This window comes from Periplaneta americana, chromosome 13, assembly GCF_040183065.1.
Source record: "Periplaneta americana isolate PAMFEO1 chromosome 13, P.americana_PAMFEO1_priV1, whole genome shotgun sequence".
Classification (NCBI taxonomy): domain Eukaryota; kingdom Metazoa; phylum Arthropoda; class Insecta; order Blattodea; family Blattidae; genus Periplaneta; species Periplaneta americana.
This window is the reverse complement of record NC_091129.1, coordinates 165,460,989-165,486,114: the sequence shown is the minus strand read 5'-3', so window position 1 is coordinate 165,486,114 and position 25,126 is coordinate 165,460,989. Positions and strand designations below refer to the sequence as shown.

The 25,126-nt window shown below is 34.8% G+C and overlaps 1 long non-coding RNA gene across 1 annotated transcript in view; it reads right to left on the bottom strand.

Annotated features, from left to right (window-relative positions):
* The window catches only part of LOC138711671 (uncharacterized), a 229,271-nt gene that overhangs the window by 19,831 nt on the left and 184,314 nt on the right, over positions 1-25,126 (bottom strand). Inside the window, exon 2 of the long non-coding RNA XR_011335418.1 lies at positions 5,378-5,544. This is a non-coding gene — a long non-coding RNA (uncharacterized lncRNA). The remainder of the gene's footprint in view (positions 1-5,377; positions 5,545-25,126) is intronic.

Sequence of the window (25,126 nt, the reverse complement as noted above, 5' to 3'; positions counted from 1 at the left end):
GGATGAAGAGAAATCATATGGCTCCCCGTGAGAGAGTAGAATCCGCTCTTGCTGCCCAGCTCTGGCCTACATAGCGAGTCAAAGCTAAGGGACTAACACTCCTGCCTTCTCTCGACACTAAATAAAAAAAAAATTCGCGGCACAACAGCCTATTAAGAGCCAGGACCGAGCAGCCGACTGCTGGTCTCACGTCTACATGCTCCCTCAGAGGTGAACGATCATCCAACCAGAACTGAAGTATCGTGTGGTTAGCATGATGATCTCCCAAGCCATTATAGCTGTTGTAACCGGATTTCACTATCCATCATATCTCTGTGAATCCATCACCATGCTGGTTCCATACACTGCCTGAAAGTTCATGAGAAAATTTCTTCCTCCACTCTCTCGGCACTACAGTCTGATAAACAAATCACGGATAACATTCCTATCGTTTCACTACACTAGTCTGGAAAGTGAGCAAATTTCGCTTAAATAGGGGATTATTTATTTAAAGGAATGGAAGGACTTTTAATACAGGGATATCATTTTATTTTTACTTCAATTTTTATTGTACCTGAGTTTTTGAATGTACTTCACTCCCACCCCTTCTACTAATGAAGTTCAACCGTCCTCCACACAGAAGCAAGGCCGCATATACAGTCATAGTAGCCTTACGGTCGTAGTAAACAGTACGTTCCAAAAATATGTTCGCGTTTTAGAGTGACGAAAGAGCTTTCAATATTTAATCATTTTCGCACAGGTACTGCCGTCCGTTTACCTACGTCGTATCCCGGTTTCCCCCACCAGCTTTTATTCGCCAGCTAGTGGCTGGGCTGTCTTAGCTCTTTTCTGAGAACTTTAATTTCTATTACGAATTGGACGTCTACGTAATATTATACAACTATTTAAAATAACTTAAACGAAAGGGCCTTGTTAAGTAATCAACTGTCACGTGATTTCCTCCCTTCTACGACTCTACGACATAACCACTTGGATGGAGAGTAGATAGTACGTCTGAGTAATTTTATCTTTTCGGATCGGGCAGAAGTAATGATTGAATTTACAGTACGTAAGGCACTCTTTTATAGAGTAGGTACAGAATTATTTCAACATGAGTTACTAGTACGAAGAACGAAACTGGTAATTGGTATTAGGTACAATAGTCTATAGTGCGATAATATGCACATTAGAACTGAAATCTGTATCGAAATGAACGGCCACCATTTTCAAAAATGTGTTTAAATATCCATATTATGATTATTTTTCAATTTAACTTAATTCTCTATATTGTACGCTAATGTGATGTAGACAGTATAATATACACTGCATAATGAATACGTCCGAATGGACAGCTCAGTTCGTGAGTAAAAACACTTATTGTTAATACTGTACTGTATTTTGATTAAACAAAAACTTAATGAAAATGATCAAACTCAAAAGCGCAATATTTCCTAGTTTACTAAATGGATGAACTACTTTTCTTCCCTCCTATACCTAGTAAAGTGATTTGTTTGTATATTACGTCAGTATCATCGAACTCCAGTCGTGAAAGGGGTAGCAAACGGCTTTGATCCATAGGTATAGGCAAGTTAATATTAAAAATGTTAGTAAAAATAAAATGATGTCCCTGTATAATTTCAAAGCAGTTGCTTGATTATAAAATTTGTAATACATTTGAAACAGATGCTCGTCTAATTCATAAAGTGGAAAATAATAAGTATGAAGAAGCCTGCGATGTCAAGTTTTCTGCCATTACTTCAGTTTCTTTTGTCATCCCATTCAACCATTGCCCCATCATCGCAATACTGCGACTCAATGACGCTGATTAGCCACAATGTTTTCAGATCAGTGAACCACGTGACCGACTATTGCCGTCCAGTGGAACGCATCGAGTGTAGATCAGCTGCGAATAGGTAATAAGAACCTGCGGGAAATAAACTGATCTGATCGCAAATGTTTTGCTAGTCTCTGCTAGCACGGTAAAAAATATCGTGTTAAAAATACCAACGTGCTCGGTTTCAGAGAAAAAAGGCTGTACTACTATGTAATTACGCTGAAACTATCAGTGTACAAAATTACCTATTAGCAGCAGGCCATAAACTTGTTCCTTCATTAATAAGGGAAAACTTTTGGACAGGTCAGCAAGATATTGAATAAAAAATTAATTGCACAATGCGTATTAAATGGGCACGTTTTAAATAAACATCTTTAACCGTTTTCCAAACATATAACTTACGATTATACAGCTCAGAGGAACCAGATAAAGTATACTACAGAAGTATCAATTAGTAACTACAAGAAATTTAAGAGGGAACTGCAAAGCATAAGCACTTAGCAGTGTACACGCCGCACTGGCAGGAGGCTTGCCTACGACGACTGCGAACACGGGTTCATACCTCGGCTATAGTGAAGATGTACAGGGACATCATTTTATTTTTACTTCAATTTTTATTGTACCTGAGTTTTTTAATGTACTTAACTCCCACCCCTTCTATTAATTACCGTCCTCCACACAGATCCAAGACCGCATATACAGTCATACTAGCCTTACCGTCACAGTACGTTCCAATTATGTTCGCGTTTTCCAATGACGAAAGAGCTTTCAATATTGCATCATTTTCGCACAGGTACTGTCGTCCATTTGCCTACGTCGCATTCCGGTTTTCCCTCTCTGTAAAGGCTAGTGGCTGGGCTGTCTTAGCTCTTTTCTGAGAACATTAATTTCTGTTAGGAATTGGACATCTACATAATATTATACCCATACAACTGTTTAAAATAACTTGAATAAAAGGGCCTCGTTAAGTAATTAACTGTCACGTGATTTCCCTCATTTCTACGATCCTACGACATAACCACTTGGACGGACAGTAGATAGCATGTCTGAGTAATTTTATCTTTTCGGATCGAGCAGAAGTGAAGATTGAATTTACAGTACATAAGGTACTCTTTTACAGAGTAGGTACAGAATTATTTCAACATGAGTTACTAGTACGAAGGACGAAACTGGTAATTGGAATTACATACATTAGAACTGAAACCTGTATCGAAATGAACCGCCACCATTTTGAAAAATGTGTTTAAATATCCATATTATGATTATTTTTCAATTTAACTTCATTCTCTATATTGTACGCTAATGTGCTATAGACACTATAATATACTCGTACACTGCATAATGAATACATCCACATGGACAGCTCAGTTCGTGAGTAAAAACACTCATTGTTAATACTGTGCTATATTCTGATTAAACAAAAACCTAATGAAAATTATCAAACTCAAAAGCGTGATATTTTATAGTTTACGTAAATGGATGAATTACTTTTGTTCCCTCCTATACCTAGTAAAGTGACTTGTTTGTATATTACGCCATCGAACTCCAGTCGTGGAAGGGGATAGCAACCGTTGATTGAAAGGTATAGCCAGGTTAATATCAGAAATGTTAGTAAAAATAAAATGATGTCCCTGTATTTAGAGTCAAATGGGAGCATGAGAGTCTTCGATTCCAAAGCTGGAACGTCTAACGCTATATAGTCAGTAGTGAAGTATTCGGTGATGTATTTTTACGTTCGTAAAACTTCGGAAAGAATCTAAGGAATCGGTGAACGTATTCCTTTAACGTAAGGCCACAGTCTACTATATACAGTCACGAAGCTTGAGTTTTGAGGGTGCTAGAAACAATATACTGTGACGGTACTATTTTGCATTGCCTGTAATGAGGCGATATTAGCGATCCTAGTGGTAATCAACTATCTAATGTTTGCATATTTACTACGTATTGAGCTTCGCGACTGTATATATATTTTATTTTAGTTGGTTATTTAACGACGCTTTATCAACTACTAGGTTATTTAGCGTCGATGAGATTCGTGATAGCGAGATGATATTTGGCGAGATGAGGCCGAGGATTCGCCATAGATTACCTTGTATTCACACTACGGCTGGGGAAAACCTCGGAAAAAACCCAACCAGGTAATCAGCCCGAGCGGGAATCGAACCCGCGCCCGAACGCAACTTCAGACCGGCAGGCAAGCGCCTTAACCGACTGAGCCACGCCGGTGGCGCGACTGTATATATAGTAGCCTCGTTTAATTATTAGGCAGCGGCATTCCTTTTACGATTTCTAGGTCTTTATTGCATGCACCGATAATAAAATGAAAATGCGACTTTGTCACGTCTTGTTTGTTGCTGCTATATATTAATATAATATGGATATGGGCTAGGCTTAATTGCTCAAAGCATGAGTTAATTTGAGCTAATTTGAAGATTATTTGTATTATTTAGATTATTTATTTTAAATTAATTATTTAAAGAAACTGAACTGTAATATAATTAATTTTCACTGTGAACTAGAACAAGACACACTGCTAAAATTTGCAACTCTGGTTTATATAAATACTCCGCGTGGAGTATTGGAGCGGCCTTCAAAAGACTTGTCGACAATGGACAGCGCGACATAATTAAAATTATTCAAACTACAAAGCTTCCGTCCTCTTTGACACCGCTAGCCTACTAATTGAACGTGGCCACTATACTAGACTGTGGTAAGGCTCTATTACACGACATTTCCAGCTCCGTTAGAGTTTTATCATGTCGTAGCTCCCATGATAGTCAATCAATCGCGCTGTAATTTGGAAGCTCAATATCAAAGGCTAGCAGAGGAAAGAATTCGAAATGAAAATCTTTTTTGAAAAGTGAGAAAAAAAATACTAACTTCGATGTGATCTCTTCACAATAGACATTTACACCTTCACAAGTTGGTAAGTGGCAAACCTTTTCTATTTTTCACATTACATGAGAGTCAGAGACAGAGAGAGAGAGAGAGAGAGAGAGAGAGAGAGAGTGAGAGAGAGAGTGAGAAATGTTGAGAAAGAATGGAAATTACTTTTAAAAGTGGTCGGTACTCAAAACATTTACTGGTTTCCTAGTTACGGCGAGTACTCACGACTCAACCTGTTGTCTGTTGGAATCTCAACGAAAAATTTTTCCTGAGCTCTTTTGTACTTCTGACTGAATAATTTATCCATCTTGAACTCTTCTAACTAAATGAATATCACCCACAGTGGTGAACCTCAAACAATATGTCATGTTTTAACACCGAATTAGGCTTACTGTATACTTCGTTCATGTTATCCATCTAGATTCTAGGGCAGGGCTGGGCACCAAGAGCGGATTCTACTCTGTCACGGGGAGCCATATGACTTCTCTTCAACCCCTTTCTTCCCCGCCGAACACCGCGCAGCGTTGATGTCGTAACGGATGAATATTAAGCTATTGAAATAACGTGACATGAATGGCTCTCATGGGCTCTTTCATCAATGACCAGGAGTGTGTGAAAACTATCTATTGTCATGTGATTAAAAAAACTAGAATTAAATGTATTTAAGAGGAACTTTACCTTGCTAATTCTGGCGCAGATGTTAGAGACTGAGGCTCCATATTTCCCAGAGGTTGCGAATCCTCGAAGAAACGGTAGTGTCTCGACTTTAATTCACACACGGCGCTAACACATGGTACAGTGTTGGCCTCATTGTTCCTGATACTACCCGACGAAATCACGTTTTCCTGAAAGCACAAAACAACATATTGTAATAAAATTCTCCCTCACTAGTTTTGTTCTAAATGGCATTTCATTCCTAAAGTAAATGTAATATTTTTCTATTTCGCTTTTGTTTCTATGTTTTGTAGATATATCAAGCATTGTCAAAAGTCGTGCAATTCTTTCCATCACGTACAAGTTCCCGAGTGGCGACAGATCCTTAAGAGGCAATAAAACGATCAACAAAGCTAAGGCATTCCTTTGTTATGGAAGATGAAATAAATTTGGAGCGAAGAGAGGGGGGGGGAAACACCAGGAAAAAATTAATAATCAAAATATGTTCATCTCGACAAATTTCCTGTTTTCAGAACACGTAGGCTATCTCCGTAAGTCTACGCATTTGGGTGGAGCCGATGACAAGCGAATGTGTCGACTTACTTTACAGATTTCAGAAACGAAGTGTAGAAAGCCTACGAAGATATGTGATTAGTAAGGCCCGGGGGTTTAGCCACAAAAACATTACAGCAGGTTAGTGGTGAAGGGGTTACGCCACCTGTATCTCGTAAACATGAGGGAGGGGGTTGACTGGCTTTCAGTCGCTCACGTAATACGTAGGTACAACCAAGGTCAAGGGCAGCCTAGCTAATCTAGTGAAATGACGGACACAGCGTCATAGAATAAATTGCATATTAATCATAAATTATACAAACCAAATATTTTTCCATATGAACATAAATGTACACAACATGTGCATTAATATTAAAAATGTGCACAGTAAATGAAAACGAATTTTTGGCTAAACCCCCGGGCCTTAGTGATTAGGTAGTGTGGTATTTTAGACGCTCATCTTCAAGCAATACTTCCCCTCAAAGCGGTCACTGGACTGGCCCCCACCACTCACCACTTGCGCAAAGAACTTGTTTCGTCTCCTATACTCTACAGATTCCAGAAACAGAGTATAGATCGAAATCTTGTAGGTGTCTCTGCAAGACGTCTTTTTTCCTCTCTCCCCGCTCTCTGTCTCTTATGGTTTATTGTTCCGCATTTCTGTTTTCACTTCTTCATTCAGGCCTAATATCTGATTAATTTTATATTCTTGTGCCTTTCCTCTGCCTTGTTTCCTTCCCTCTTATCTCTCTCTCTTCGCCTTTCAAATTTTCTCTCTTAGATTCTCCTCTCTCTCTATCTTCCTTCTCTTTCTTTCAGTTATGCATACACATAATTACAGACACATATATCAATTCTTTCGCTATCACCAATCTCATCGACGCTAAATAACGTAGTAGTTGATACAGAGTCGTTAAATAACCAACTAAAAATATATATCAATTCTTCTTTCATCATATATACTATATTCCCTTTTTCTTCATAATATCTATTCTTATATACTGAAACACATAGCTTCCTTTACACTTTATATTTCATTATCCCCTCCTCCTGTCTATGCATCTTCATTCCCTCAATCACTATACCTGTCTACATACGAACACGCAGAGTATTCCAAACGTCTGAAAACCATTTCAAAAATGGTTTCATGACCTAAAATATTTTTATAAGGTGTGAGTGAAATTGTAACAGAGAGGGTTTGGAATTGAACGGGTTACATCAGCTGCTTGTCTATGCGGATGACGTGAATATGTTAGGAGAAAATCCACAAACGATTAGGGAAAACACGGAAATTTTACTTGAAGCAAGTAAAGCGATCGGTTTGGAAGTAAATCCCGAAAAGACAAAGTATATGATTATGTCTCGTGACCAGAATATTGTACGAAATGGAAATATAAAAATTGTAAATTTATCTTTTGAAGAAGTGGAGAAATTCAAATATCTTGGAGCTACAGTAACAAATATAAATGATACTCGGGAAGAAATTAAACACAGAATAAATATGGGAAATGCCTGTTATTATTCGGTTGAGAAACTTTTATCATCCAGTCTGCTGTCAAAAAACCTGAAAGTTAGAATTTATAAAACAGTTATATTACCGGTTGTTCTGTATGGTTGTGAAACTTGGACTCTCACTTTGAGAGAGGAACATAGGTTAAGGGTGTTTGAGAATAAGGTGCTTTGGAAAATATTTGGGGCTAAGAGGGATGAAGTTACAGGAGAATGGAGAAAGTTTCACAACGCAGAACTGCACGCATTGTATTCTTCACCTGACATAATTAGGAACATTAAATCCAGACGTTTGAGATGGGCAGGGTATGTAGCACGTATGGGCGAATCCAGAAATGCATATAGAGTGTTAGTTGGGAGGCCGGAGGGAAAAAGATCTTTAGGGAGGCCGAGACGTATATGGGAGGATAATATTAAAATGGATTTGAGGGAGGTGGGATATGATGGTAGAGACTGGATTAATCTTGCTCAGGATAGGGACCAATGGCGGGCTTATGTGAGGGCGGCAATGAACCTCCGGGTTCATTAAAAGCCAGTAAGTAAGTAAGTAATTTACTATTATTTCTATCATCAACACTATTATTGATGTCTGTCAAATTTATGTAGACTCTACTGGACTGTACCCGAGCACGATCATATGCTCATTTCGGGTATCTATTCTTATGTACCATTTCAAATGTAAATTGTGAATAAATTTGAAAGTTTGAATTTGAATTTGAATATTATGTGACCTATTTCCAATAGCATAATATTTTTATTTGTAAAATTTAAATTAAGAAAAATTATGAGTAATATTTAATACTTTTTGAACACTCTGTATTTTACACATACACACACAGGCACACATATACATACATACATACATACATACATACATACATACATACATACATACATACATACATACATACATACATACATACATACGTGCATAAACGAACGCACACACATGCATATGCATACACAGATCCGTCTTCTCACCTATTCTACTTCCCTATACACTTTCATACCTTCCCGATTCTTATATATATTCTTATATAATAAAATAAAGTGTGTTGGTGATTTGGTTCGCTTCAAACCACCAACACACTTCTACAAACATCAAGACATATACATATAAATCAGCTTTACATATACAGTCCTTGATAAACTTTGATCACACACAGCAATCATCAATGATAATCATCTGTATGTTATTAATATCAGATAGAATATTTTAGATCTAAATGATCAATAACAACCACTATTTGTATCAATGTCAGATAACATTCAGATCACAAGCGAACGTATATTACACGATTGTAATTCTACATGTATAATTACAACCACTCGACAACATAAGATCCATCAGTCACAACACAACATCAATATTGTATAGTACCTTAAGACATTTCATTCTTCGAACAATGTGAATTTTAATTAATTCTTTTAAGCTAATACATTCATTTTATTCATTTTTATTCATAATTTATTTTAACATTACTGATATTTCGTATAATTCTAAATGATTAATTTGTATTCATACTGTAACATGAGTTACATGTACATACAATCAATTTCAATTTCAATTTTAAAAGCTTGCATCACATTAAATTAATTATCCTCCAATTTTATTTATAGTTTTATACATAAAGCTCATGAAGATCCAACACCATGTATAATACATTGCTCATTTGTTATTTGCTCAATTTGATCAAGGTTCAGATACATATTTTATTATATCTGATGATGCCCAATAAGGCGAAAACGTTAATATATTCCATGTTCATATAGCAAATAAACATTTGCAAACAGATGTGTCTTATGATTGAAATTTATATAATTTATTTTATTATATTACTAGACATATCTGAAAATATAAAATGAATTGTAAATTCCCAATTCTTATCTACTTCTTAATTACTTATCTACCTGCCTTCATAACTGCTATCCACTCCTCTTAATTTTAGGCAGCCTGCAGCCCACATCGCACTTTCATGCTCATATTTTTCCAAGAATAATGACACTAGTCTGAAATTATCACACACTGCGCTCCACGTGACTTTCTGCAATTTATGGAGCGCATAATTGTGCGCCAGCAGAACAGTAAAAGCCTCAAGCTCAGATATATTAAATGTAATGGTTTTTAATGGACCGTACGGTTGGACAAAAGACATAATGATGGAAGTAATGAGAAGGTGATGCTGGGAAAACTGCGGGTCTCCGGCTGTAAACGCACGTTTCATTTCACGCCAAGAGCAGAGGAATTACTACGCAAACCGAAGAAGAGCATTAAGCGCAATTATTTATGAGCTTGCTTATTAGTCATTACGGAGCCGTGAAGACTTTCAATTACCACCGCGAGGTTTACTGGAATCATCTCGATGTCACTGCGAGTTATCACTCCAACTTCATTACTCTGACTTGACAACGAATCCAGAAAATATTATGCAGGAGCGCACACACAAACAGAAACTTACACATGCACACACACTACGTATTCATGCTCTCAAGTCATATATATTCGCTTAGTGGCTATGTAGGCCTATGTATGTATGTATTTTTATTGGGTTATTTTACGACGCTGTATCAACATCTAGGTTATTTAGCATCTGCATGAATTGAAGGTGATAATGCCGGTGAAATGAGTCCGGGGTCCAGCACCAGCATTTGCTCGTATTGGGTTGAGGGAAAATCCCGGAAAAAATCTCAACCAGGTAACTTGCCCCGACCGGGATTCGAACCCGGGCCACATGGTTTCGCGGCCAGACGCGCTGACCGTTACTCCACAGGTGTGGACTGTATGTATGTATGTATGTATGTATGACATAAATGCAGAGAGGAATGACTTAGTGTGGAGTATTACATAATGTAGTATGGAATGCTGTGTGAAGTAGAATCCTAGGGTGTTGTATCACATAGTGTGTCGTGGGATGTTGCAGTATGTAGTGTAAAGCGGAGTGTTGCATGTGATGTGGGTATCATGTGTTGTGAAGTGTTATAGGATTAGTGTGAAGTATAGTGTTGCATGTTGTTTTCTGGGGATAAAGTGTTGTATGCAGTGTCGAGTGGAGTGTTTATGATATAGTGTAGCAATAGTGTTTTCTATGATGTGTAGAATGTGTAACGTGTTGTCATGTGGTGTGTTGTGATGTACTGTGACGTGGAGTGTGATAAGAATGTGGTTTCGTGTGGGGTGGGACATAAGCCCATTGTCATTAGATATATGATGTGGTTAGTATTTAGTGTTTAATGATGTGGTGATATGTTGAGTGTCATGTATATGGTGATATAATCTATGTTGTGTAGAGTTTAATGTTGTACAGGGACATCATTTTATTTTTACTAACATTTTTAATATTAACCTGTCTATACCTTTAGAGAACCGGAAACACCGCTTGCTCCCCCCTCCAAGACTGGAGTTCGATGATACTGGCGTAAAACACAAATCACTCTACTAGGTATAGGAAGGAAGAAAAGTAGTTCATCCATTTACGTAAACTAGGAAATATCGCGATTTTGAGTTTGATAATTTTCATTAGGTTTTTCTTTAATCAAAGTACAGTACTGTATTAAGAATAAGTCTTTTTACTCACGAAGTGAGTTATCCATGCGAACGTATTCATTATGCAGTGTATATTATACTGTCTACAGCACATTAGCGTACAATATAGAGAATGAAGTTAAATTGAAAAATAATCATAATATGAATATTTAAACACAATTTTGAAAATGGTGGCCGTTCATTTCGATACAGGCTTCAGTTCTAATGTGCATATTATCACACTATAGACTATTGCATCTAATTCCAATTGCCAGTTTCGTCCTTCGTTCTAGTAACTCATGTTGAAATAATTCTGTACCTACCCTAAGTACTGTACATTCAATCTTCACTTCTGCCCGACCCGAAAATATAAAATTACTCAGACTTGCTATCTACTGTCCGTCCTAGTGGTTATGCCGCAGGATTGTAGAAAGGGAGGAAATCACGTGACAGTTAATTACTTAACGAGGCCCTTTTATTTAAGTTAAATTAAACATCTGTATAATATTACGCAAACGTCAAATTCCTAACATAAATTAATGTTTTCAGAAAAGAGCTAAGACAGCCCAGCTTTTACAGAGGGGCGAGCAGAAGCAGGTGGGGGGAAATCGGGATGCGACGTAGGCAAACGGACAGTACCTGTGCGAAAATATGATTCAATATTGAAAGCTCTTTCGTCACTGGAAAACGCGAACATATTTCTAGAACGTACTATACTCAGTAACTCAGTACTGCTTACTATCTGCGGTCTTGGTTCTGTGTGGAGTTGGAACTTCATTAGTAGAAGGGGTGGGAGTGAAGTACATTCAAAAACTCAGGTACAATAAAAATTGAAGTAAAAATAAAATGATGTCCCTGTATAATGTGAAGTGCCATGTGGTGTGGGATCCTAGATTATTTATTTTAAGTCCGTGTGTACAAACAAGACGAAAAAAATTACTGAGAGACTGAAGTAATGGATGAATAGGAATGGTTGTACATAGTGAAGCAACGAGATAAAACCAGGTCTTAGTCATTTTTTCCCTGTCAGTCTTGCCGGTTCTTCCAAATATCGAAGACCGATCGCGCTATAGCTGTGATTAATAAATTAAAAAAAAAACTTCTTTTTTATATGATTAAAGTACTTGTTAGGTCTACACTGGGTACAAAATGTATCTAAATATACTATCTACCAAAAAGTAATTGGGCACTGTTTTTCCCCCTTTAGAACCTCGTGGTACCACCTCTTGTTGCTATAACAACAGCCACCCTGTCAGGCATGCTCTGCACTAGTTTGTGTAGGATATCCACTGGAATGCGTCGCCATTCCTCTTGCAACACGGCACTCAGTTGGACAATGGAAGTTGGCCGCATCTCCCAAAACCTCAATTCGTCTCAAAGGTGCTCAAAGGGATTGAGATCAGGACTCTGAGCAGGCCAGTCGAACCGGTGAACATTATTGTCTGCATATCACTGGATAATACCCGCCGAAACATAGGGCCAACTTCCATTGTCCAACTGAGTGCCATGTTGCAGAGGAATGGCGACGCATTCCAGTAGATATCCTACACAAACTAGTGGAGAGCATGCCTGACAGGGTGGCTGCTGTTATAGCAACAAGAGATAGTACCACGAGGTTCTAAAGGGGCAAAAACAGTGCCCAATTACTTTTTGGTAAATAGTGTAGTTACATTAGATCATAATTCATAACACTTAGGAACAAAGTTAAGCCTCTATGTACGTCAATATGCCTCCTTATATACCGCTGAATACCTAACGCTCGCGTTGCAAAGTTACCACGGCCTTGTACACGTCCCTCAGAACGTTAGTAACTTCAGTATCTATTATTTTCCTGATTTGAGCGTCGGAAATTTCTGTACCTTAACAAACCTGCAGGAACGTCTATCGGTTGAAAGTAGGAAACAAGTTTGACAAAACGACAATATTTAAGATTTCAGGGTTTCTTTAGTAATGCACAATTTACTCATAGCTGAAGTGTGGTTAATCTAAGACACAAATCTCTCAGTTTAACCGTTCTTCCCAAGAAGATAATATGTTAATAACTGTCATTGTACTTAAAAAACTTCGTCCCTCAACAAGGCCTGAACATCCTGAAGGTCTGAACATAATAAACTCTATGGGTGCTATTCATAGACATTTCGCAGCACGCGCTACGAGCGTACTAAGCTAGCCACGGCTATCCACTGGTTACTAGTACAGAATTCAAATCATATCCTATCGCTAACACTGGTTTATGAATACGAAAAACGCTGATTATCCACCCGAAAGCCCGCGCTAAAAATGTCTATGAATACGGCCCTATGTTATGAGGGATAATTTTATTTTCTTTTTAAGAATTAATATTGTGACAGCTGCAACGGGGTTCAAACACGCGTCCGACAGGGCGCGCGGCAGACGAAACGCTGGTATGAGGAGCATCTGCATGCTGAAGGGCAGAGGGGGTGTTTACGGCAACGCGGCCGCGGCGAGGGGAGGTTGCGCGCGCAGCTGCTACTTGCGGAGTGAAGGGGGACGGACCCTCCCGAATCGTCCAGAGGAGTCCGTCGAAGTGGAGATATCCAGATAATTCGAGAGAGCTATCTCTGGACACCCATAGAAATTTCTCGTAACTATGGTTTAGCTATAAAAGAAGAAACGCGAGCGAACTTGAGCAGTTTCAGTTTATTCAGCCATTCAGTGAGTAAGCCAGTGTTGTTACAGCCAGTAAACAGAGCAAGCCAGCCAGTCTTGTGTACCGAAGTTCGACTCGAGTGTGCGTCCGCAACTGTGTCAGCATCCGAAGGCCTGAGTTCGAGTGCAGTGGACCGCAGTTGGAGGGACCTGAGTTCGAGTACAGTGGACTGTCTCTGAAGGTTTGTGGTTCGAGATACTGTGAACTCGAGTGACTGAGCTAGAAGAACTGTGAACTGAGAACTGACAGTTGTGATTTGTAAATAGTGCTTTGTGAACATTAGTTAAAATTCAGTTCATTGTTGTTCTCAATATTCCAAGTAAATTGTCATTGTCGTCTGTGGAGTGCAATAACGAATACTGTGTAACTGTGTGGAGAGCAAATCCCATTGTTGACGGGAGCAGAATTAAATTGTAGAGAGTGAAGAGTTATTGTTGTAAGAATAAAATTACATTGTTGCTTAGTAATAAAAAGGTTACAATATTTCAAATAAACTATAGGTAATATTTGTATTCTAAATTGCAAACAGTCTTAGAAAATTGTCAATTTTATCCAAAAATTTTAGAGTATTTTACAGGTGTATATGAAGTAATTATAGATGGATATCAAGAACCACGTTTTAAAACTCCCTCTTGTAATACTTATGTGAAACAAATTTTTATAGCATACCATCTAAAAATACATCATCATCAATTCTTGACGGACACTCATTTGCAGTCTGTTTCGGATAGATCCTATTACAGATAGACCAGGATGATCGAATCAATCAGGGCACTAACAAAAACTTGACCGGAAATATTACAGAGAGTTCCGCTGATCGGCACGATCCTTCGACAAATGAGTGTTACGACCCCGTCACTGCCATTGCTAGTCCACCCAACACTAAGCTAGCGTGCGAAGAAACATGGCTGCCTTGGACGCAACATCGCACCAGGACTCAAGGCTCTTCTCTTATTGGATTGGTGGATCTGATCAAAGGAAGCGTTATTCTTAGGGAGGAGCCTCAGCATAAATGCATTATTGATTTATTTATTTATTGATTTATTTATTTATTGATTTATCTATTTATTTATTTACTTCTTTATTTACTTCTTTATTTACTTATTTATTTACTTAATTATTTACTTATTTACTTACTTATTTACTTATTTATTTACTTAATTATATACTTATTCACTTACTTATTTACTTATTTATTTACTTACTTATTTTTTTACTTATTTATTTACTTATTTATTTACTTATTTAATTATATATTTACTTATTTACTTATTTATTTACTTACTTATTTATTTACTTATTTATTTACTTATTTATTTATTTACTTATTTATTTATTTACTTATTTACTTATTTATTTACTTATTTACTTATTTATTTATTTACTTACTTATTTACTTATTTATTTATTTATTTACTTATTTACTTATTTATTTACTTACTTATTTATTTACTTAATTATTTACTTATTTACTTATTTATTTACTTATTTATTTACTTACTTATTTTTTTACTTATTTATTTACTTATTTATTTACTTATTTACTTATTTATTTACTTATTTACTTATTTATTTACTTATTTATTTACTTACTTATTTATTTACTTATTTATTTATTTATATATTTATTTATTTATTTATTTACTTATTTACTTATTTATTTACTTATTTATTTATTTATTTATTTACTTATTTATTTATTTATTTACTTACTTATTTACTTACTTATTTACTTATTATTTATTTACTTATTTATTTATTTATTTACTTATTTATTTATTTACTTATTTACTTATTTATTTATTTACTTATTTACTTATTTATTTACTTATTTACTTACTTATTTACTCATTTACTTACTTATTTACTTATTTATTTATTTACTTATTTACTTATTTATTTACTTAATTATTTACTTATTTATTTACTTACTTACTTATTTTTTTACTTATTTATTTACTTATTTACTTATTTATTTACTTATTTACTTATTTATTTACTTACTTATTTATTTATATATATATATTTATTTACTTATTTATTTTTTACTTATTTATTTATTTATTTATTTACGTATTTACTTATTTATTTACTTATTTATTTACTTATTTATTTATTTATTTATTTATTTACTTACTTATTTACTTATTTACTTACTTATTTACTTATTTACTTACTTATTTACTTACTTATTTACTTACTTATTTACTTATTTATTTATTTATTTACTTATTTATTTATTTATTTACTTACTTATTTACTTACTTATTTACTTATTTATTAATTTATTTATTTACTTATTTATTTATTTATTTACTTACTTATTTACTTACCTATTTACTTATTTACTTATTATTTATTTACTTATTTATTTATTTATTAACTTATTAACTTATTTATTTACTTATTTATTTATTTATTTATTTATTTATTTATTTATTTATTTATTTATTTATTTATTTATTTATTTATTTATTTATTTATACCTCCAGACGCGCAGCATCTGCTGCTGAATTAGCCGTGAAGAAGAAAGTCAATAAGTATGCTCATCTTTTAGACAATTATACCTTTGTCCCCTTTGCTGTGGAGACCTTCGGTCCTTAGAGTCATGACGCTAAAGTTTTGGTATCTCAAATCGGCCAAATTTTGATCTCCATTACTGATGATCGCCGTTGCACTACATATTTACGTTGACGTTTAAGTATTGCAATTCAACGCGGAAATGCAATGAGCGTTTTGGGTACTCTTCCAGAGTCCAGCCCTTTGCATGAAGTCTTTCTGTTGTAACATTTATTTAGTTTTTATTTACTTCCTCATTTACTTATTTTCTAGGAAATGAAATTAATTTGTATTAACGTTATACCAGATTCGCTTTTATAATGAAAATAAATATGGTTTATTAACGACGCTCGCAACTGCAGAGGTTATATCAGCGTCGCTGCTGTGGCGGAAATTTGTCGCCCAGGAGTTCTTTTACATGCCAGTAAATCTACTGACATGAGCCTGTCGCATTTAAGCACACTTAAATGCCATCGACCTGGACCGGGATCGAACCCGCAATCTCGAACATAGAAGGCCAGTGCTATACCGACTACGCTACCCAGGGCAACTTTATAATGAATAATTAACAACTCTTAAATGCCCATTCCCATATGATCGATTTTTACTGTCCATAATATTCCTTGACTTTCAGATCTGTATGTGTGTACCTATGGTGCTTGCCGATTGTAGGGGACTTGGTCCGTGTGTTATATCTAAGTAGGCCTAGTTAAACATTCGCTTTCTACTATATGGACGGGGCATTGTAGTATCTCTAATGTCGGATTGCTCAGCATCGAAACAGAATCCTCCTGTAGAGTACAAACAAATCTTTCAAGCCACCTATTAACGTATTTTGTATAATACATGAAGTCCCTCTTGTAAATATTCAATGCTTTTTAAACAATGAATATATCGTCGGTTTCTTGGTAAAAGTGACAAAGTCACATTGAAGGCTTCCAAGCGTTATGAAAATTCAAGACATAATTTTATATTAAAAACTAATAATATAGCACATTTATCTTCAAAATAACTAATTACTAACATCTAAAGAAGTACATTGATTTTTGGATGGATCATTAAACCTTTAAATGCCTTTACCCAACAATTTTGCATTTTGGACTTGGTCACTTTTACCAAGAAACCGACGATATACCAGATCACTTATCTGTGGCGCGTTAAGTATACCTCTTCATAAACATCTCGTTATTCATCATCTTTTACAGTATCCACCTCGCGACAATGGAATTCCCTGTCACAAAGTATTAGGGGCTGCAAGACTATAAACACCTTTAAAAACAGCTTAAAAGATAACCTTCTTAGCATTTCACTCCAATCATACTGACTTAAACTATCACTATCTACATTTTTACTCCTTCCTTTAGACATGCATCCTGATAGTGCTGTATTTTCAAAATTGTCTCGTAATAATCTGTTTCTATTATCTAACATTATTTTAAATATATTAACATTCTATGTATTTTAGCTTAATTCTGCTACATAGTTTTTATCTCAGTATTTAATTAATAGTTCATAGTATTTTGTTGTTAATTCGTAAATAACTCTTGTATACAGGTAGTTCTTATCTCAATCAAATTGTTGAATTCTTTGTAAGTTCGTACATATGTATGTATACTTTTTGCTGGTTGAGTGGAAGAGAAGGCCTTACGGCCTTAACTCTGCAAGCTAAAATAAAGTATTATTATTATTATTATTATTATTATTATTATTATTATTATTATTATTATTATTATGGCCCAAGAATATTCAGTGAGCTACACGTCAACAGGTGCAAGACACTAATCGATTTATGGCGATGACAGTACATTCCTGGCCTCTTACGATTTCCGGTGAATTTCACTGATTATAATGGGGCCGCTTACTCAAGTCTCGCTTTCACAAACAATTTCTTAGTCAGCCATTGTTTAATAAAGTGGCTGCTGCACACCATTGTCCAGAGGAATGCCAACTGGGTTACGGTTTTGACCGGAATGCAAATAACTACAAATTAGTTCACCTGGCTACAAATGTATCACACATGTACTTGACGGTTGTGCAGTACAGAATGGTTAGTGTACAGATCTGAAAGTGTCTAACACAGAGACTTGTTCGTTTTCAATCTTGTCATGCAATGTTGTATTTGATGACTGCTGACGTCTTTTTCCACTAATTATACGTTCTTATTTTATTAGTTCAATGGATTAATTCATTCGTTCACTGATATCGTCATGTTAATTAATTCATTCATTACTCATTTGTCCTCTTATTCTTCCATAAATTAGTCATTTATTACTGATACAACTTTACGTTTATTTACTTAAACTAGCCGTACCCGTGCGCTCCGCTGCACCCGTTAGAAATAAATATAAAGTAATTACATAATTAAAATAGGACATTTGATTCAGGGAACATTCGTGTTTGATATAAGGATAAATGGTTTATTATGTTACTTAATTTAAATTGTATGTTCATAATTAAAATGCGATCATTTTGATCCAGAGACCACTCATTTTGTCATAAAAATTATTTTAGGAAATACAGGAAACGAATGTACAGAATAGCCTATCAAGTTTTCTGTGCATAAGAAGCTATTTTAATCTTACCTGTCCTCGATTCACTCAGAAGTTACCGTAATAACATTATAGCATTATGTCCATCTAGAGAAACTACACTTTCCAATGGTGAATTAATAATTAATTATACAAATCGGTTAATTTAGCTTCTGATATTACTTCATACAAACACAGAAACATTCTCTTTAGGCTATCTTTCATAGCTTTCGATTGTTGGTGTCCAAGGCCCCTTATAGACGAAATCATTTGTTTTTTAATTCATTACACGGCCTTAGATGGCAGTTATTTTAATTTTGAAACTCATTTATCTCATTAAATATCAGTCCTATCAAAGTTTTTCAAGGAATAAAACTTATCGGAAATTATTTTTAAAGAAACTTTTGTTATGTTACATTTTTCACAAAAATCAATAATAAGGGAGATATTTCGATTTATTTAATTCAGGCCCCCTTATAACCCCCCTTTTAAATAATGTATTTTGAATGCTATATAGCTTAAAATCTAAGTTACAACGAACTTAATTTATATTCTAATTTTCATCGAAATCGGTTCAGCCATTATCGCGTGAAAAGGTAACAAACATACAGACAGACATACAAACAAAAATTTCAAAAAAGCGATTTTCGGTTTCAGGGTGGTTAATTGTATATATTAGGACCAATTATTTTTGGAAAATCGAAAATTACCAGAAAAATTTCGGCTACAGATTTATTATTAGTATAGATATTAAGTTGCTTACTTGTTTATTATTCATTTGCTTATTTATCCATTGGATATAATTATCGCATAGATATGGCCCTGGTGTTGATTAGTTTATGTAAAATTGTATACAGTGCCGGCTTATAAATTCATTGTGTACTTTTCCATATCGTCGGTTTCTTGGTAAAAGTGACCAAGTCACATTCCAAGGCTTCCAAGTATTATGAAAATTTAAGTAATAATTTTATATTAAAAACTAATAATATACCACATGTACCTTCAAAATGACTTATTACTAACATCTAAAGAAGTACAATTATCTTTGGATGGATCATTAAACCTTTAAATACCTTTTCCAAACAATTTTACATGTTGGACTAGGTCACTTTTACCAAGAAACCGACGATATACATTTGACTGTGTAACGTAATTACATAGAAGATTCTATATTTGTAAATAAAGTATGGAAAATTAGAAAAAAAATTATCGCATTGAATTCGTGAAATTTATTCATTGAAATCTTTATTGCCATTAACATTGCATCATTCTTATATTCATTCATTCCTTTATTATAATTAACCGTCCATTCATTTACGCATGCGTTTTTTCAATTATTCATTAATTCGTCATTTAATTTCTTTACTCATTCATTTATGGTTCATTTAGATAAACATTCATTTATTTATTCATCTATCCACTATCTTATTCGTCCGTTCATTAACCATTCATTCACTTATTCATTAATTCTTTCATTCAACTACTGATTCATACATACATACATACATACATACATACATACATACATACATACACACATACTGTTCTACCAAAGGGCAGATCTTTCACTGCAAATCTAGCATTCTCTAATCTTTCCTATTTTCTGTCTTCCTCTTTGCTTCCGCATATGATCCATATATCTTAATGTCGTCTGTCATCTGATATCTTCTTCTTCCTCGAACTCTTCTCCCGTTCACCATTCCTTCCAGTGCAACCTCCAGTTTCTTCTCAACCAGTGACCCAGCCAATTCCTTTTCCTCTTCCTGATCAGTTTCAGCATCATTCTTTCTTCATCCACTCTTTCCAATACAGCTTCATTTCTTTTTCTGTCTGTCCATTTCACACGCTCCATTCTTCTTCATATTCACATTTCAAATGCTTCTATTCGCTTCTCTTCACTTCGTCGTAATGTCCACGTTTCTTTCCCATACAGTACCACACTCCATACGAAGCATTTTACTAATATTTTCCTTTCCTTCATTCAAATACACAATAATTCACCTGCCTGCTTGCCTGCCTGCCTGCCCATCCATCCAGCCAGCTATGCATTCATTTAACCATTCATCCATTCAATCACTCCTGCTTACAATTATTAAATCGTTCATTTATTCCTTCATTCGTTAATTCGTCTTCGAAGTGATTCGTTCATTATATTCATACACGGCATTCTTAGGTCTCACTCATTAGTTCATTAATTTCATTCATTCATTGAATTCATTTTAATGCTCATTGGCTTTCAATTTAATCCCATTCTTTCATTTATAATTCATCTGTGGATTCTAATATTTAGCTGTAACAGCCTTTGTTGAAACACCCAAAGGTCCATACCAGAGTGCAATTAAGCACAACCAACACAGAATCTGTTTAAAATCTTTACAAGCACTGAGCATGCGCGGTACGTTATAACTGAAACTTCGAAACTTTTGAATTTACACAAGTAAGGCCAAATTCAACAGTGTTCATAAATGACATATTAAGCATACAAAGAAATAATTTATTACAGTTGTATGAACACTTTTTGTAAAATTAAATTAAAATTAATATAATCATTTAAAATTAATTTTAATTTAATTTTACAAAAAGTGTTCATACAACTGTAATAAATTATTTCTTTGTATGCTTAATATCTCATTTATGAAAACTATTGAATTTGACCTTACTTGTGTAAATTCAATTATGGTGGCTAGTGAAGAAGAAAATTTGGTCAACCAGTACCACGACATGCGTCTCGAAATAGAACTGTTAAACAAAAAAAAATATGGTTCAACAGGTCAGTCTCCTTTAAGCCACGATACGCGGTCGAACATCTGTACCAGCGTCGTGGTATTTCCACTGAAGATGGAGGAGCATTCCTCCGAAACATGTCTGGTTTTTAACTGATTATATTAATTTTAATTTAATTTTACAATAAGTATTCATACAACTGTAATAAATTATTTCTTTGTATGCTTAATATTGGAAACTTTTGTTTCTATTTCTGTACAACACTAATTGAGACGTTCCCTGCAATAACCACTTAACGTGCGTTATGTCGTTTTTTCGCTTCCAGCATATATTTAATCCTTAATAGTACATCTCTCTCCTGACAAAATATTATTCACCTTCAACGAACACAGTGTCTTCTATAAACACTTGGACGTCCTTCTGCGCAATGCCGTTATACCAAATCTAAAATGTTTGATGTTCTGTGTCTCAAATTCAAGATTTTGTAGTTCAGATCTTGTTCAAGAGAATGCCTTAATTATTAAAGAAGCCAGATCGACTACGTATGTATTAAATGATGTTCTTATGTAGGCTTACACTTTCACAATTTGAAGGACAACAGCAGTAGGTTTACAGGAGACTTCGACACTGTCAACTTCAGTGTTGTGCCATAATAGTACGCATTCCGTACATTCTACATGGCCTTATGCGACGATAATAGTACATTATGTAACGAGCCTATAATGATAGTAATTAAGACGCAAGTATGGGTATTTATGAAACGAGCGCAAGCGAGTTTCATAATATTCATACGAGCGTCTTAATTACCATTATAGGCAAGTTTCATACGACTTTTTATGCTCGACCATATTTCTAACTTGAAATTCTTCAGATGTATACATTTTATTTGTATCTGACAAGATTGGAAGTGACCTTGTTCTAGGTCGTGAATTGTGAGATGTGCGCAGACTCGAAAGTATTGATTTTTTCCGAGGAACAATAATGTCATTGACCTTGATGTAATCCCGTTAAACTTGATATAACCTTGATTATTGAATTCGACATTGAAAAACGAGATGACAAATTAAATTTATCTGAATATTATTTATAATTAACGCTAATTATTATATTAACAGAACATAACCTTCTGCGACAGTATTGCATTTCCAGCCTCCGTGACTTTTCGCTAATTCTCTTTCGATTGCATATCCGAGAATAATCGATACTTGCGGTTTTATAACGGTACAAAGCTGACTTGTCATTGGCTGAACACCTGTAAGCTGAGTTATCATTGGCTGAACACCTGTACTTTAATGAGTAGTTGTACTGCTACCAGGTGTATAATTACTACATTTCGGCATGGTCGAGCATAAACAACATTACAACTGTATACCATAGCCCTTATGTTAAAAATTCAATTCTCCAAAGCTACTTCTGAACACCACTCTTTCCTCTATATTTTGTACAATGAGCAACCAAATATCTGTACACCCCTGTCTCTAAGATGCGTGAATAGTGGAAACTAGACAGCAGTGTCCAGTACGTGAAGAATCATGCACGAAAGAATAAAAATAACGTCACTGCAGACATATTTATGTGATGGCTTAATTATAACCCGTCAGGAATAATTAATGTCAACTTAAATTCAGCACTCAGCTGAAATTGGGTACGTATAAACAAAGAAATCTCTCGTAATCACCGTGCATGTACAATCTAGTGCTATTATGAAGATCTTTATAAGAACAAGAACGTTTCCCCTTGTAGAGTGCAGAATTGCTACTATGCCTACTGCTGTTGTTATTACTGCTAAATTTAAATTTCAAATCAGACCATATGTAGACGTCCTTTAAGTTCCTGGAAGCCTGCCGTTTAAATAGATTATTGAACCTAACTTTTCCATTTTGTTTCAGAGATTTCTATAATCTCACGGGTCGTTTCACTGAAGAAACATCTGCAGTTTCAATCGAGACGTTGTCCGAAGAGACAACTGCAAAGCAAGGGAACTTAGTTGGACGAGGAGCAGTTACCTGCACATTTTTCATAGGTCAGTATTCCTTTACATGTCATAAATTATGGACACAGAACTTCTACTTTAAATGTTTTTCATACTGTAGTCATACTATGAAATTTTACGCTTCATCAAAAACCGCTCTACTTTGCAGGTTTGATGAGTTCGCTGAATATGGTTTTGATCCTAAAAGATAAGCACGCCTTCTCTTTTCACTATTTTTTTCTGATTCCAGTAATCTTCCTAATTCTTAATTAATATACTAATACATTTTATTTATATTCAAAATTTATAGTTCTATATGATTTAGGGGAGAGTCGGGTAGTATCGGACATCGGGTAATATCGGACAGTGCGTTTTTTTCATCTGCCACCATATGGTAGTACCTGAATGACATGGTTACGTTTCTCTATGCGACATCACAGAAACGTAACCATGTCAATCGGGTACTATCATCGTGTGGTAGATGAAAGAAACTCACTGTCCGATATTATCCGATGTCCGATACTACCCGACTCTCCCCTATATTTTATATTTTTACTTATGGAGTATCTAATACACCTTTATTTTAGTATATAAATCATGTAAGATATTTGATTCTGGTTGAAGAGGATATTTTAATGGTCAACTTCGGAACCAATGTCAAACACGGTAATCATTAGACCACCGAAAATAAACATTGATACTGTTCATAATTTTATCACCACTATCATCGCTCTCAATAAGGTACTCCATTAAGAAAATAAGCACACCTCTATCTTTCTACACGTTAAATAACTTATGCAAGAAAAAATCTATAAATAAATTACAGTTACTATTTCACTCGTCAAAAGAGAGTAACAATCCGTTGAATTTAAACCAACAAGAGTCATATAATCTATTACCACAGTCCAGTATATAGTCACGAAGCTCAATACGTAAGGAATATGCATCCATAGACAGTTGCTAACCACTAGGATCGCTACTATCGCCTCATCACAGACAATGCGAAATAGTACCGGCACAGTCTATTGTTCCTAGTACTCTCAACAACTTTCGTGACTCTATATACTAGACTGTGCTATTACCACGTACGATATTGTCGTTCTAAATTATCGAATTATTTGTACATAAAATAAATACAGACAGTGTTACCAACTCGTTCATGCTTAATGTCTCTAAATGCTAGGTAAAAAAGTCCCCATTTTCAAGAAAAATAGCCCAAATTTACAATAAATTATCTATATGTTATCGCGTAAAATACGCTATTATTATTATTATTATTATTATTATTATTATTATTATTGTGTTATTGCTGTAACTCTTGTGCTATCCTATTATAAGGTTAATGGCTGTTGCCAAGAGCATTAATATTAATAACGAACAAAATAAACTACATTATTATCATAATCATAAATCAATAAATTAATCAATTATGAATCAGGCCTTAGTAGGCCTTGTTACAATAATCTCTTCGAAAGTTTTAGCCGTCCTCTTTTATGCTACGTTAAAGCACTACAGTAATCAGTTTCTCTAACATATTATGTTATTATTCTTACCTGTAGGCACTTTAGTAACAGAGATGTAATTTTTAACTCTCTGCAGTTGCTGGTTTAATAATACCGCTAGAAAGCTATTGGAAAGGGTTCAAAAATGGATAGGTGATGATAAGATTAAGTTACGATATTGTTCTATTGTAAAATCAATATCCAGTTACAACCAATTAAGTGATACTAATATA